Source organism: Zonotrichia albicollis, chromosome 2 (assembly GCF_047830755.1).
Source record: "Zonotrichia albicollis isolate bZonAlb1 chromosome 2, bZonAlb1.hap1, whole genome shotgun sequence".
Taxonomy (NCBI): Eukaryota; Metazoa; Chordata; class Aves; order Passeriformes; family Passerellidae; genus Zonotrichia; species Zonotrichia albicollis.
This window is the reverse complement of record NC_133820.1, coordinates 58,401,710-58,418,030: the sequence shown is the minus strand read 5'-3', so window position 1 is coordinate 58,418,030 and position 16,321 is coordinate 58,401,710. Positions and strand designations below refer to the sequence as shown.

At 37.6% G+C, this 16,321-nt stretch overlaps 1 long non-coding RNA gene across 3 annotated transcripts in view; it reads left to right on the top strand.

Moving 5' to 3' along the window:
- LOC113458650 (uncharacterized) overlaps window positions 1–16,321 on the top strand; it is a 66,720-nt gene that overhangs the window by 14,165 nt on the left and 36,234 nt on the right. The window contains exon 3 of one of the 3 annotated variants that reach the window (XR_012579007.1): window positions 11,708–15,418. The exons of the other annotated variants lie outside the window; for them this stretch is intronic. This is a non-coding gene — a long non-coding RNA (uncharacterized LOC113458650). Of the gene's footprint in view, window positions 1–11,707; window positions 15,419–16,321 lie in introns of those variants that run through there. 3 annotated transcript variants of the gene reach the window in all.

Genomic DNA, 16,321 nt, shown 5'->3' with positions numbered 1-16,321 from the left:
AGAACAGCATTAGTGGCAGGCAGAAAGTTCTGCAACCTCTGGCTTGTAGGCAGTGCTATACTGATAATTTAACATCACTGAAATAAGCAGGAATGCCAGAAATATTTACATAGCTTGGCTGTTGAGGCAGACAAGATAAAACAGAAGGAAATCTTGATACTAAGAAATTTAGACCACAAGGGACTAGAGGGAAATCCTTCAGTGTAGCATTAAGAAAAAAGGGGAATGTGAAAAAAAAGTCAGAAGTGAAATTTTCCCCGGTGGTATTAGAACTTAGTAAACCTGAAAAGATCTGGAGAGGTAGGATTTGTTTAAATGCAAACAAGACAGAAATGCCTTAGAGTAACAATGCTTTCAGTAACATCTTTAGGGATTTTAATATTGAATATTTATCAAAGCAAAAGAACTATGGTACCATTTTCAGCACTTGGGCTGAACACTTTGTCAGATAGAAATACTTGTCATTGTTATATTATGAGTAACTGGTTCTCAGGAGTAAATATTCTGATTGTAAACTGAATGTCATAGTTCTTAAAAAAAAAACATCAATCAGAGAAGGTCAAGAAGCCTCATACAAAGTGGACTTGTATGAAATCACCAGCAAATCTTTTTTGCTTTTCTTCTTCTACTTCTAATGAAAAAGATAATCTGCAAAATGGTGTCCTCATATAAAAATAATCTGTGCAGGAATCAACATCTTGGAAATCTGTCACAGGGTAGAAAAGGAAATCCTAACTCATAAAATCACCTTAGAGTTAATGGGAAAGAAAAAAATACTATTGAAATACTTAAATGCCTCCTATTTCACATTTGTAACTACTACCTCCTCTTTTCCCAACAACTTTAGGAAAAATGCTTAAGGTTATTAACATATATTGGTCAAGGCATTAAGAAAAAGATTTTTTTTTGAGACCTTAAGTATTGCTTAAAAGTGTGATGATGTATGGAGGTAAGGACAAATCATATCTGTGGCTCTCATTTATTCCAAAGATATAAGCACAATGTATTGAGTATATGAGTGTAGTAATTGCCTAACTCATACCAAGGCATCCTTTATAAAAATGAAAACATCAAGAGTTTCCCCCTTTTCTTTCCAGTAATATTAGACAACAAAGAATAAAATATATTTTAAAAGGGTTCTAATGAAGAAATATAATTAACTACAGCATCTTGACTAGTAAGACAGCACTTGTTTTGGAAAAATGTCTATCCAAAGAAGTGTTTTGATTAGATTTCAATTAGATTCTGGAATTCCATATATATTCTCATTGGAAATTTTCAGATAACTTCAAGATCAGCTTTTATATCTTGGACTGTAAATTCAAAAGCCCATGAAATGAATGATTTTGCATTTTATTTCCACAAAGTTAGACAGTCAGGAACTGAATGTTATATTTTGTTGGGTTTTTGAGTAAATGTCTGGGGATCTGTAAACAGGGTAAAATAAACCAGTACTGAGGTAATATAAATTAGGAATCAGGACTGTTGACAGTGCAAGTACTTCTAAAGTGCTATTAACAGAGGGATAGTTAAACTAATGAGGTACAACATCAATAGTGTATTTTAAAGTATTAATATATAATGCTCAAATATTTGTTAAACCATATTAACAGAGGGACTGTTTAACTAATGAGGTACAACATCAATAGTGTATTTTAAAGTATTAATATATAATGCTCACATATTTGTTATACCATAATATGCAAAGAAAATTCTCTTGCTATTTAATTAGGCATTTAGGTTACAGTAAACGGGCTATTTAATCTCTCACTTTATATTAATCAAATAGCTACGTTCTTGTAACCATTAGCCATCAACATTAAAATAATATAATTACCATCTTGTAAATACCAAGTTAGGTGTCTCATAAAAGCACAAATGGATAAGGTCACAGCCCTGTGCTTCTATAAATTTTCCACCTCTATATTCAGTGACTTAAAGCCAAATGCACAATGCACTGTTCCTGTTCTGGAGCAGGGGGCACTTGCCCAGTGGTCTGTGTGAGAAAGGTCAGTGTCCTCTGAAAGAAAGCAGTCACTGCCTGACCAGCATCTAAACACAAATCTGCTGGTCAAAAGAGTCCTGGCTGGAGCAGCTGTCCTGCCTCCTGAGGCGGAGAAGCCTTCTGCAGTTTGGTGTCCCACCATGCTCTGCTGTGGCTCCAGCCCCTGGGGCTGGGGTCTCCAGTGTCTCCCCATGGATGTGGGTGTCCCATGGGGTTGGGAAAAGCTGCAGTGGTTCTTTGGGAGCTGGGTGAGCTCACCTTGGTTCTTCACTTCCCACTTTCGTAAGTTTTAGAAAATTACACACATTTGCTGAATAAAATCCCATGACTAGTTTGTCTTTTATCAAACAAGTCCTGATCTCTTCAAGTGTTCCAGATTGGACTGAACAAAGAAGTGTTGTGGTTTAACTCCAGCTGGCAATCAAGGCCCAGACAGCCATTCACTCATCCTGCCCTGGTGGGAGAGGGAGAGAATAGAAAAGGTAAAATGAAGAAAACTCAGAGGCTGAGATAAAGACACTGGAATAGGGTAAAAAAAGCCACACATATGAACAAAGCAAAATGTGGATTTCGTTCACCCCTTCCCGTGGGCAGGCAGGTGTGTTCAGCCATGCCCAGGAGAGCCGGGCTCCACCATGCATAATGGGAACTTGGGAGACAAACATACACTATTCCAAAAGTCTCCGCTCCTTCCTCCTTCTTCCCCCAGCTTTATATGCTGAGCATGACTGTGCATGGTATGGAATATCTGGAATATCCCCTTGGTCAGCAGGGGTCCCAACTGTGTCTCCTCCCACACTTTGGATTACTTCTTTACTTAACCATTTCTCCTCATGTGTAGATTTCTTTTTCATTTCTCCTACTTACTTTCTTTTGCCTAGTTTAAAAGAAAATAAATGTTATTGCAAGTTATTTTCCTTTATTTATTTTATTTCTTAAAGTCAGTATTTTAAAACAATGTGAAGATCCTTCTGGATCATTTCTAAAATTTAACCTGTATAAAAGACTTCTGAATACAAAAATACAAAATACAAAAAAATATTTTCAATATATTTTCTATTTATTTTTTCCATGCTATCAGTAGTTCTCAGCTTTGCATTTAAGACTAAAACTTTGGGTAGAATTTTAAAAAATAGAAATGCACATTTCACACGATATTTCCCAGAGCTGCTTTTTGTCCTTCTTCCTGCTAGAGTTTGTTCTTTGAAACCCTAAAAACAGTTGATGGAAAACTCTATCTCAACCTTTATGAAAGTATAATATAATTTTTAAATTATCTGATATAGTTAAAGGACTGCAATGGATAATTTCATTGTATGATTAGTTCTCCCTCCCTTTACAAGAATTCCCAGTGAGAGCCATAGGAATTCCACAAACAAAATAAATGCCTTTTCTGACAGATGCCTTCTGGGACAGAGTGTACCTTGAAGAGAAAGGGGGTATCATTGAGGCATTCCCTTTTATTAGGCTGTGATAAGGTCTGGGAATATATTGCCTAGAAACAGCCTGGAAGATTCATTTGAACTTAAAAATTTATTTTGGTAGGATCCATGTATTTGTTTTCTATAATGGACAAATTTTTACCTTGTGTCCAGCTTTTATTCTGATATATGAACAGCATACACTAAACATTTTTCAAGACACAGAAATGATTAATCAGAGATTTTATGACTCATATTAGAAAACTAAATATAATTTTCTCCAATGTAATTGTTTAGGGATGTTATTTGCAGAAAACTAGATTATTTACAGAATGTATGATTTGATATCAATTATTCACCTGGTGCTAACTTTAAGAACAAGAAACAGGCACAGGCTTTTGCATTGTTTGTACATGATGTTCCCTCTGCAAGGTCAAGCACTGCCAGAGCTTGGGTGAAACTTTCAGAACAAGTAGTATGATCAATATGAGAACTAAGAATGCCTGGTTCCCCACAGATTTCTTTTGAGGTTGGTTCACTTTGATGTCTAAGCAGGCAAGATCTATGAATGAAGCTTTTCACTTCTTGACAATGTTAATAATGGCTCACGCTACGTGGATCCTCTGATGTCTAATCAAGGTTAAATCTCCAAATTCATCAGTGCAGGTCCTTAACTGGCTCCCTCAGGTGCCTTTTTTTTTTTTTGCTTGGCACTAGTAAGAAGCAGATTGCATTAGAAACCAGAAAACTTCCACTTGTTTGGGTGCCACTGCTCAGTGGCTTTGGGGGAGATGTTATTTGGGAGGACAGGCAGACAAGCAGAGCTACAATAGGATTGTGCAAATTTTCCCTAAAGACCAAGGAAAGAACCACAATGCTTATGAAGTGGTACTGGAGCTGAGGCCCTCCCTTCTCAACCTGAGTTAAATTTAAGGCTTCCTGCTGTTACAATCAAGCAAAACATCCCTGCATGTCTCATGATCGACAAGATGAAGCCCTGACCTCTGATGGCTTTCCCTGCACATCTAAGAGGAGCTGCTATGGATTTCTCATTCCAAGCAGCGGGGTCTCTGCCCATGATTAACCTGTGTGCCTTCCTGCACAGAGACACTGGTATCCAGTAATGACTTAAGCTATTTTGTACCAGATGGCTGAGCCCTTCTCAGCAGGATGTAGGTAAGACACAGAAACATCTGAAAACACAATTACAGAAATATTCCCAATGTCAACATGTATTTTCAAAGGTAGTGGCATCCTTGTGGAGTCACACAGTGAACAAACACAGAAGCAGTGCTAATACAGCTTATGAAAACCCAGGTTATTGCTAGCAGGTGATGAGACTATCCTTATCAGGCATGAGCAGGAGCTAAGAAACTGCTCCCATTTATGACAACCCTTATCAATATACTGAAGAGATCAAGCTCTTCCATTCTTCTGATTTTTGCTGAGAAACTTTTGAACTGCTCACTTCAAATCATGGTGTCTGTTCAACTCCAGACAGGTGAAGTCTTTGTAAAAATACATCAACATTTCAATGACAAAAATAAACTTTCTTTTGTGCTGCAAAATTTAAATGGAGAGATGAAAGAAGCTGTTTCTATTTTTTTTTTTTTTAATCATCTGGTCAATTTGTCATTTCTCTCTTATTTCCCAAGCTTGACCAGCCTTCAAAGGGAGCAAAAGGTGCTACTGGAATGCTTTAAATTTTGTGGCTTGCAGAATCAGACTGTGAGATTTTGGAGTGATCCAAAGGAAGCCAAAGACAATAAGAGTCTTCCCGCTGGCTTCAGGGAACACTAGATCAAGCTTTAAATTCTTACAGCCAAGGATGAAGGTGCTATATTCAGATCTGATACTTCAGGTTGCAAAAGATCACAACTTCGTTTTTTGATCTACAGAAATTAAGCTTTCTGCATATGTAGAATCCAGTCTTGGTGGGGCTACATTTTCAGCTGTTTGGGTGGAAACAGATGCTGTGCTTCAGAAGCTGAAATAAATTGAAGATATTGCCACTGGTTTTTGTGCTCCTGAGAGGGCAAAGGCAACAAGGACATCAGTTTGTACCAGTGATCCCAGGAGTCAGACAAACACAAGACAGTCCCTGAGTTCTTCCTGCTAATTAGAAAATTAGATACCATATACATTCAAATATCTAATAACACCAAGTGATTCTTCACTGTTTATCAAATGAGACATTTTAAAACAAATGAACTAGCTAAATGGAAAAGGAGAGAAAAGTGCCTGCAAGTTAGTTTTCTTTTGTTTTTCAAAAAACATTTCCCTGACGTTTTAGCAAAGAGAAAAGGATAGTACACAGACTCATGATTCTGCTGTAGTCAGCAACATCTAAAAGAAGAAAGCAGTTTGGCTAAAAATCTGAGCTTGTTATATTTATACAACAGCATGTGGGGCAGTGTATTTTATTTGACTTTCCATTGCAGCTGTTGCAATTTGAAGCCTATAGGTAGGTATAAAAATAATATTTGACTTTATTTGCAGGTTGCACATGCACTGAGTAAAATCCACCAGAGCTCTGTTTCTCCTATTTTGAAGTATAATAACTCACCTGCACATTTTGCACAAAGAAAGACTCTGTAAGGCACCTGCCAGTTGTCATGGAGTCACACACTATCGTTTTAAATAGCATATTGCTCCTGGGCACAAGCAGCAATGATCATAAAATACATATAGGTTGGAAGAAATGGCACTATCATTGGTGAGATAAGTATGATCCGCATTTTTAGGAATATGCTCAGACTGAAGCATTTGAGTCTTTTTTTAAATTGTTCCCTTATAAAGAAAGGAAAGAGGTATTTTAAGTACGTTTTCCCCCTTTTTTTCCTCACAGAAAAAATAAAAGCAGAAAGCATTTTTATGAGTGTGTTGACATCATAAACACATTTTCTGTATCACATGCATTTATAAATCTTGGGTTTTAAGGTTGCACAGAATGCCAGCAAACATAAAACATCTTTTAAGCCTCCCACATGAAAAACCTTTCTAAATGAGCCTATGGGGAAGTGGTAGCCAAACGTTCACGTCTTAAAAATTTGCAACATCACGTAAAAGAACCTGCCTTAAGAGTATTTAAGGATACTCAGCTGAGTATCTCAGTGCTTTATAGAATGAATGAAATGCCATATGTTCTTAAGGAAATAGAGGTTATTTCAAAATCTGTAGTCATACTAATAACCTACCTGAAGATAAGAGTAATGCATATGGATTTAAAGAATATTGTCATTCATACTGTTGTCTCTCCCTTTTCTACCTGAGCAACAAACAGTGTGTGAAAGCAAACTGAGAGGTGTATTTTTGGTGTATTGAGCATGAGAAGTGAATGTATATTGAAAAATTGAAGGGTTTTTTTTGGTGTTTATATATATAATATGTACTAGATATAATGTTTAAATATATATTTTTAATTCTAAAAATTGTAACCAATGTCAAAGATTAAGTCAGTGGAGGCACCTCTAAAAACTAAAATCCTCTTAACTAATTAGATATTTTATTTCTTAATACCTCCTTGTAGAGGTGGTTAGAAAAGTTCCTTAGAAATTTTTTATAAATCAAGGAAATAATCCCTAATACTTGTTGGCAGCATAAGAATTTGTTAGCTACACCCAGAGCCATCTGCCATATTTAGCAAACCTTTAAAATAAGCAGTAGAGGAGATAAGGTGTTCCACCTGGAAGACTCAGAAATTCATTACACAATTTTTCATAACAACCTCTAAAGTCACATACTTGTATCCTTCAGGTTTTGATAGCAAGCAGAAGCAGTGTATGCATTATTATAGAAGTTGAACAGAATATTATTCAGTTCACTGGACTTATTTGAACTTGAAAGTTATATTACTGGGAATGTATTGAAATAACTGAGACCTGATTCTGATGTAAATGATGCCATTTACTCAAGTAGTGTAAATGGTTACTCATCATTCACAAGAAAGTAGCTTAGAGCAGAAACACACCTCACTGAGATTCCACATTTTAGTCTCTTTTCTTTGTCAAATATATTTTTAAAATATAGAAGACAGAAACCAAATCTTCTATTGGGTACTTTAATTTGACCAAAGGGCAAAACAGTTGCTTCTTTCTGCCTATTTCTTTTGCAGGTGCAATGAATAGATACCTTTGGCCAGCTAAAGCACAATTATTTGGCTCGCAGCATTGACCCACAGTGGCTTTGTTAGCTGAAAAACCAAAGGAACTTGTGTCATTCAGGCATATTAAGAAAATGGTATTACTCAGAAATAGCTGAAGTCTTGATTCCTTACAGGGCTGATAAATTTTCTTACTGCTTTTCAGATCTTTATGTTAAGTGTAGTTACCTTGGCCTAAAGCAAGAGTGAAACATTTCCACTCTGTTCATGGATGGCTGGGCAGCCCACAAAAAAATTGTAGGAGAATGGGGAACAAACGAAAGGGAATCCTGCTAGACATAAAGCATGTTCAGCTTTGTTACCTGAGAGACATTTCTGTTAAAGGAAACATAAAAGAAGTGTAGAAAGGTTTCTTATTGCAACAGCATAAGCAAATTCACATCAGCTAATTTTGCTTAAATTAATCTGACATAGGTGATCACAGCCACTAGCACTTAGGTCCAAGAACTCTAGCCTGAGACTAAAACCAAGGGTCATCTGTCATCTTCAAAAAAGAAAGAAGCTGTTTCAGAACCTTTTTTATGCAAGCCCTGCACACACCCTCAGTGACATAAGCATGCTTGCCAAGCACTGAAATCATAGGAATGGTCAGCCCAGAAGCTAGGAAAGCAGAATGTACCAAAAAAAAAAAAAAGGCTCACAGAACCAAAGCAAGGAGAAATGAGCCTTCCTACATGGAAGGTAGTGACATTTGTCTGTGAGCACAGAGCACTACCCTGCAATTCTTACAGCTGTGCCTTGGGCGATGATTACTGGAATGGAATTTAACAAGTCCAAGTGTTGGATTCTGCCCCTAGGGCAAAATAGCACCAGGCACAAGCATACCCTTCAAGAGGAATGGCTAGAGAGCAGCCCTGCACAGAGGAATCTGGGAGTGCTGGTGGGGAGTCACTCAGTGTGAGTCAGAAGCAAGCCCTGGCAGCCCAGAGGCCAAATCCAATCCTGAGGTGCATCACCACCTGGGCAAAAGAGGGGATTGTTCTGCTGGATTCAGTGTTGGTGTGGTGTCACCTCAAGAAACTGTGTGCATTTCTGGGCCCTGCAGTTGAAGGAGGCCTTTGAATGCAACCAGAGGAGGGCAACAAGGCTGGAAGGACTGTCCTTGTCCTGTAACTTTGAGCTTGTCTTATTTGGAGTAAAGGAGGCTGAGGGGCAACTTTGTTGTTCAGCTTCCTGAGGAGGGAAGTGGAGAGGGAAGTGCTGAGCTCTCCTCCTGGGACTCTGTGGCAGAACATGTGGGAGTGGTTTAAACCTGCACCAGAGTGGATACAACCTGGATGTTAGGGAGTACTAATTTACTGAGAGGATGGTCAGATGCTGTGAGAGTCCTAGAAAGGTGGTGGATGCTCCAAGACTCAATGTTTGAAAGACATTTAGACAATGCACTTACAACATGCTTTAACTTTTGATCAGCCTTGAAGTGGTCTATAAAATCCCTGTAGGTCCTTTCCAAGGGAAATTATTCTATTCTATTCTATTCTATTCTATTCTATTCTATTCTATTCTATTCTATTCTATTCTATTCTATTCTATTTAAAATTACCTGTTGAGATTGCTCTATTTTTCTACATTATTGTTCATGTCTAAATTACTGTTTGTAAATCTAGTTGATTCCTGTTTGAGAAAGGGAAAAATTATTTTAACTAGTTTAATTTGCACAATGTTCCACAGAGAGGTAACATCCACTGAGTTATTGGCAATCCCCTTCAATCTGACCCTGAATTTGCTGATGTCAGTCACATCCTGGGAGAAAACTTGCATGTATGTGTGTTTTACTTTGCCACTACTGCTCTTGCAAGAATAGCCTAATCAAGTGAGTAACTATGTTTAGGAAAACCAAACTGAGACAAGTGGCGTTTCTAAAAGCTACGCAAAATTGGTTGCAATTTGAGTAGTATGGGTGAGATTTCATCATCAAAAGCAGTCATAAAAAATAGGAATTCCTGGGTTGAGAAGGAACATAGTCTCTCTCTGAGATACATTTCTTTGCTCTTACTTTAGAAATAGATGTCCCTTGCTATGGTCATCAGCATTCATAATTAGCCTGATCTTGGGCAATGGGTAAAATATCCTCCCCTCCTTGCAAGTATTTATTTTCCCTTCCATTGTCTTCAGAATTGGGGACATGAAACCACTCTGCCTGCAGACAGCAGTGTGAGCTTTCCATCCATGACCACCTTTGGCTTCTCTTGCCTCCTCAGAGCTTCTCTCCTGGGAGGAATCACAGCTCTCTTTCTCAGTACTGCTGCCTCTAAGATTCACTCTTCTCTTGCTTATGACAGGGTTGTCAGGATCTTGGTGGGAAACAGTAGGACAGTCTTCCAACCATCCTGTACTTTCACCTTGTTTCAGCAAAGTTTTAGTCACCAAGGCTCTGAAAGGCAAACGTTATTAAAATTGTCTTAGTTTTCATGCTATGCATTCCATTAACTGACTTAGGGATCATTTGTTTCACAATATCTGACAATTATAATACTGATTATCAATTTAATTGTATAATAGTGCAGACAGGGGACACTGAGGGGTGATTTTGTGAGGTGTGCTCAAGCTTGTCAGAAAAAGACTTCCTGTATCAGTCTTGTTAGCTCAAATGTTCAAAACCTTGAGTCTGTCCTTCCATCACAGCCTAAAGCTATGACATGAAAAAGAACCAAATTCAGGCAATATTTTTATATTTTATGGTTCTGAATTCTGACTTTTAGTCTAAGAGAGTTTACATTTTCCTTCAGCATGCTGTCTGAGGAGCATATGCAATTCTTGACAGACCACGCAGGAGTGAATCAAGAATTTAATGGAATTCTACTTACATTAAAGTTCTATATTGGTAATTTTGTTCCATGTCCTTTAAAGTACAGTAGGATTTCCTTTCCTACTGGATGGGTTGCACTGGGATCCTCTGCTGTTCACAGAATGGTAAAAATTGCAAATGACCCTTTGAGGGTCATCTTGTCCTGTTGTCTTGAAGATGTTAAACAGGACTGGACCCAGTAATGAGTTCTGTGGTGCACTGCTAGTTACTGACCTCCAACCAAACTTTGTGCCACGAGTCACCAACCTCTTTATCATCCTCTCCATGAGGATCTTACAGTAGGCAGTGTTCATTATCTGGTCTTTACTGGCCTGTTTTCAGTAAACTCTCAAGTCCTGATAGTCAATGTCCACTGCTCTCCCCCATTCACTAAGCCAGCCAATTCATGAGAGAAGGTTTTCTGGTTGTTTGGGCACAAGTTCCCTTCTGTTCATGCGAGTCTGTTGTTGGCTATTACTGGATTGCACAGGTCCCTTTGTCCTCTGACTATCCAGTTTAAATTCCTAAGAAGTGACACCTGAGGAAATGCAGCCAGTGACACCTTCTGCTACATCTGAACTTCTGCTCAATGTGGAGTTTGGATATGGACTGATGAATATGGACCTGGAAAATCAGAAATCTGATTAACATAGCTCCTTTGTATGCAGTATCAGGTGCTAATCCAAAAAGGCCACAATGTTTAGGAAATGAACCTTGTTCTATATCCAATAACCGAAGAGGCACAATAGTGAATTGCAATAAAAAATTTCAATTGATGCATTTATGAGAACTTCTATTCTTCACATGAGATTTTTGAGTGTCTGTATTTTCTGCATGCTTACATTGGAAAATAAAACTCATATGAAACAGGTGGAGGCAGAAAGAAATAGCTTATCTTTCCCATGTAGTCTTTTGTGTTTTGAATATCTCATCCTGTAGTCCTAATGACTAGAGAAGAGGAGAGAGATGAGGCAGTAAGAAAGCTTCTCATTTACACACCTGGTTTTGGGAATCATGAAAAACACATTTAATATGTTATGAGAGCAGGTGTCCATGTGGTGTAATTAATATATGTCTAGCAGTACAAGTAGAACAAGCGGGGGGGGTGGTTTGTTCTCAAAAAATCCCCAAAGACAAAAACAAAAATATTTTCAATGAGGAAATAAAATGAATGATGATTTTTTTGTATCCTAAGGAAAGCTTGAGGATCAGCAGTTATCACTGCAAGTCACTGAAAGCAAGTCTTTCTTGACAAAATCAGGACAGAAAATTATGTTTCCAGTGCAAAGTGCCACAGTCCTCAGGAAGATAAACTTCTTGTTCTCTTACAGTCTACAGCAGCATTCCCACCTGAGAGATGCATTTACTGATGAAGAACAACCATGACAAAGTGCTACTGAAGGCAGCATCATGCCACCCAGACTCTAACACTTCACAGTTTTTGAGACAAGATTCACAAAAAGGAAAGGAATGCAACAAATAAAACAGTGCCTCTAATTTTCAATAAATGTCTGAAAGATGTGAAGTGTAGCTGTTTGTTGTGAGGAGGACATAAATTCAAGAAATCATACATGATACTAGAGACAGTTGGAACCATCTTTGGGGAAGCCCAGTGGTCTTCTCACTGCTCTGGCTCTGGCTTGGTTGAAAGTGAGTCACAGTTTTGCTGCAGTAACCAGCAACATTCCTTGGACATGCAGCTTTCACAAACGAAGAGCATTCGATTATGGTTTTGGGTTTTTTTGCTTCCAAAAAAGTATAACATTCTTGGGAGTTTTCCAGGTCAAGCTGAGGAGGCAGATGGTCAGTGTTGGCACCGTGGCCAGTCAGAGCCTTGCAGAAATGCACCTTCAAAGCACTCATTTTAATGGAGGCTCCACCTGTGGTCAAATCTGTTGAGAGCCATTTTTATTTACCAAATGTTGAATGATTGAGTCACTGTCCTGAAAAATGATTGCACTTCTGTAATACTTTCATCAAAGAAAGCAAATAAGCTCTTCAGAATCATAGCTTTAATGACAGTTGTGCAATTCATACATTTTAAATAAAGTCCCTAATTGGCTGGCTGTGAAGTAGAAAGAGACTCGCTGCAGTGAATGGCTTAAATGCAGCAATTACTGTATTTCTTATTCTTTGCCAATCTAAAATTAATGAAAAACCTTTCTTGCTGTGACCTTGACAAATGGTAGTGTAATCTTTTTCGATTCTCAGAGGGTGCTGAATTCTACCCTCTGAGAAAGTGATGTAAAGGAATTGCAGCTGAACATTTATAATTAGTAAACTGAAACCCTGTGACAGGGAAGAAAGCTAAAAGGCACTGATTGGATTTAACATATATTAGACACCATCCCCGAGGAATAGAATTGGAAGTTAGCTCTGAGTATTTTAATTTTCGCATATCTGATTATCTTTGGGCATCACTGAATCCTGCATTATTGAATTGTCTGCAAAATTGATGTGAACCGGCTAGAATTCACCCAAGGTGAAGGGTGATCCTGTAAAATATTGGGTATGTTCAACTCCTACTGCTCTGAGGAAATGGTTAACTCCTCAGGGAATGGGACAGAGAGTGCAGCTTCACAGCACAAGGTCTGACATTTGCACTGGAGATATTTCACCTATTGCTGGCATTCCTTAGGGGTTATGACATGGACGTACAGCACATTTAAACCAGCTTTAAACCCTTGTACATACCAAGGTGGTATGAGGGAATCTGGAGCCTCCATGTTAAAATCTAGTTTAGGTAAGTATAACTTCCATGTAGGTATAAAATAGTGCTGGGTTACTAAAAGTGATTTGTTGATTTGACACCATGAATACTCCCAGGAGACTCAAAAATCCCTAGAACATTCTTTTCTTTTCCTGATAGGTCACAACTGTGAGGTATAATGATTCTAACTATGCTGTATTTTATCAGCTCTATTTTTATTCCTTCTAAGAGGCAAAGAATCTTTGGGTGATAGATAAACAAGAGAAACCAGTACAAACTTGTACTTTCCCCTTCATAGATTTTTGTATTGCTAAATCCTATTTTCAACCACTGGACTGTCTAAATTGTCTAGGATGGTACAATTTACTTACAAGTGGTGGTACAATTTCTGTTATCATTCCCTGATTTCTTGGATAAGACAGAAAATTTTCAATCCCTTTTGAGAAGCTGAATTTATTTAGCAATTCATATCCTGACAATGCTCCTTATTATGAGTCCCACCTCCTTGACTTCTTTCTGATAAGAAAACCAAGTGCAAATACAGGTCAGAAGAACTTATACCCAAATTCCCTGTCCTTTGCATGGAGCATATGAAAATTTTCAGTGTAATTAAGGAGACTCTGAAAGGTTAGTGGAGCAGGTCTTTCTAACATTAATTTTTATTATATGTTAACTATTTTGCAAGTTCCTTTGATTTTAAATTAAAATAGGCACTTTATTTTTCTAATAGCAACTGTCCATGTTGGTCCTTAGTTCTGTCACTAAAAATTGGTCCTCTGACAGCAAATGATTATGTTTGCGTGAGAAATAATAGATATTGAAAGGAAATAAAATTTAAGTGCTTTTGGGGATGTTATCAGTGAAAAGTCAGGTGACTTTTCTTATGTTATTCTTTATTTTCCTCAGTTTTCAGTTGAAGAATTGATTTGATTTGTATAATTCAGGGTAGAAGGGATTTCAGGCAGAGCTTTTACTTATCTTAGCAATTCTTAACTGCAAGTTAAAGTGGCAGAAATGGCTCGTGCTCTAATTTTATTTCCTTTCATCTCTTTTTGCCTCTCATAACCCCTTCCATACTCCATCTGGTTTTCCTTGGCTTGGTAATGTCTGATTTCCAATTGATGTAACTTTAACACTGGTTTATGGAATATTTGTAAGTACTTGGTTTTAAAATTAGCTGTACATGGAAAATAATATGAAACATCATCGCACCTTAGAAGTGGAAACATAATAAAAATAATCACTCTGTTGTATGAATTTTTTTTTGCCTTTTTGGAATGAATTTTCCTACTGAGTGTTTTTAACACTAATTGAGAAATGTTAAAAAATATCAGTACAATGAGTAAAATGAGTAGAGACTAAATTATTGAATCATAGCAACTGCAATACTAGATTTTGTTAAAACTGATAGAACAACCTTCTGCATGCAGACATCATTCAGATTACATTTTTTACATAGGTATTCCCCTTCTCAAGTTGCACACAAATCCAATTAAGGGTCAGTGTTATAACAACAATTTTTTATCAAGGGGACAATTGGCCACACATTCACAGAATAGAAATCCCCAGCGGCCAGAAACATCTTTGAGCTGAAGTCAGAAGTGAGAAGTGCCCAAGAGGCACTGATGTTGTAACTGGTGCTGGTACCTCTGCCCGCACCTCAAGCCAGCTTTGCATCCTAGCTAGGATTCTTTAACTTTCCTGGAGTTTTGATGGGGGTAGAACAGTTCTATCACATGGTACCAGCTGCTCATTCACGCCTGTGTTTTTTAATATTTGTACTGTCAGTAATAAATTCCAACTGTATTTCCACTCAGATTTAGTCCAACATCCAATATTGTCAATGAAAATCACCCCAGGCTACTTATGAGGGCACTACCAGACCTTGAAAAAATCTAAATGTTTTCAAATTCTTCATTGTTTATTGATAATTCCTGTGAATGTTGACATTCCAGAGGCAAAAAAGAAAAGAGGTCTTAAATTCCTAAATTGAAATAGAGACCTTACTTCAAATCCGTACAAAAACTTCTTTAAAAATTCAGCATTTAGCACACATAAAATAGTACTGGAATCAGGTCTTTGTTCTCAATTACAGCTTCCTGAGGAGGGGATAGGGAGAGAAAAGCTCTGAGCTCTTCTCCCTGGTGTCCAGTGACAGGATGTGTAGGAATAGCTCAAAGCTGCACCAGGATACATTCAGATTGAGCATTAGCAAGCATTTCTTTACCAAGAGAGCAGGTCAAACACTGTAACAGGCTTCCTAAAGAGGTGGTGGATTTCCCAACCCTGAAAATGTTTAAGAAGCGTTTGGACAATGCACTTAGCAATATGCTTTAATTTTTCTTCAGCTCTGGAGTGGTCAGACAGTTTAACTGGATGATTGCTTTGGGTCTATTCTATTCTATTCTATTCTATTCTATTCTATTCTATTCTATTCTATTCTATTCTATTCTATTCTATTCTATCTGATGAAAACCTAGACAAGTTCTGCTGAAGAGGATTGTTTTCTTTGTCTTCTTTATGTATTGCCGGTGTATTACATGTTGGAGCCAGCTCCTGTGTACCAGGAGTTGGAGCCAGCTTTCACCATCTGCTTTTACTTCCTTTGGGGTGAGATGCTGTGGCCAGGAAGGGACTGGCTAAAATTCATAGCTCCTTTTTTACCTAAAAGCCCAGGGAAATTATCAGACATTTCTAAAGCTCAGTAGTTTTAAGCCCCATGGAATGATAAGTAATACCACTTATTCTTTTTATGGCAAAATGAGTTTTTCCACTTCATTTCTCCACTGAAACTATTTACATAATGTCTGTGTTCTTTTATGGCTTGTACAAAAAAACAGTGCCAAACTAAATTTGCATGGGCTTAGGGAGAAGGCTGAAATAGGAAAAAGTAATAAATGCATATGCCAATCATTTATCTTATTTTTAACCATCTCATACATTATAAACTTCATAGAAATCTCAAAGTAGTAATTTCTAACAGCTGAAGAATGCTTATTTCCTCATGAACTTTCAATATACTTCCATTTAACATTTAGTGGCTCAATTTTCTTTGTATAGGTCAAGAGGATTTTTTCATGTCTTGTCACAAGGAAAAGGGTACTTGAGTGGAAAAGGTGCACTCTCCATTATCACCACAGAATTTCAAGTACCTGAGCATATTCATTAGAAACTGGAGGACTTTAGCAAAGATATGAGATATTAGAACAAAACCTGCATGTTCTTACTATAATAA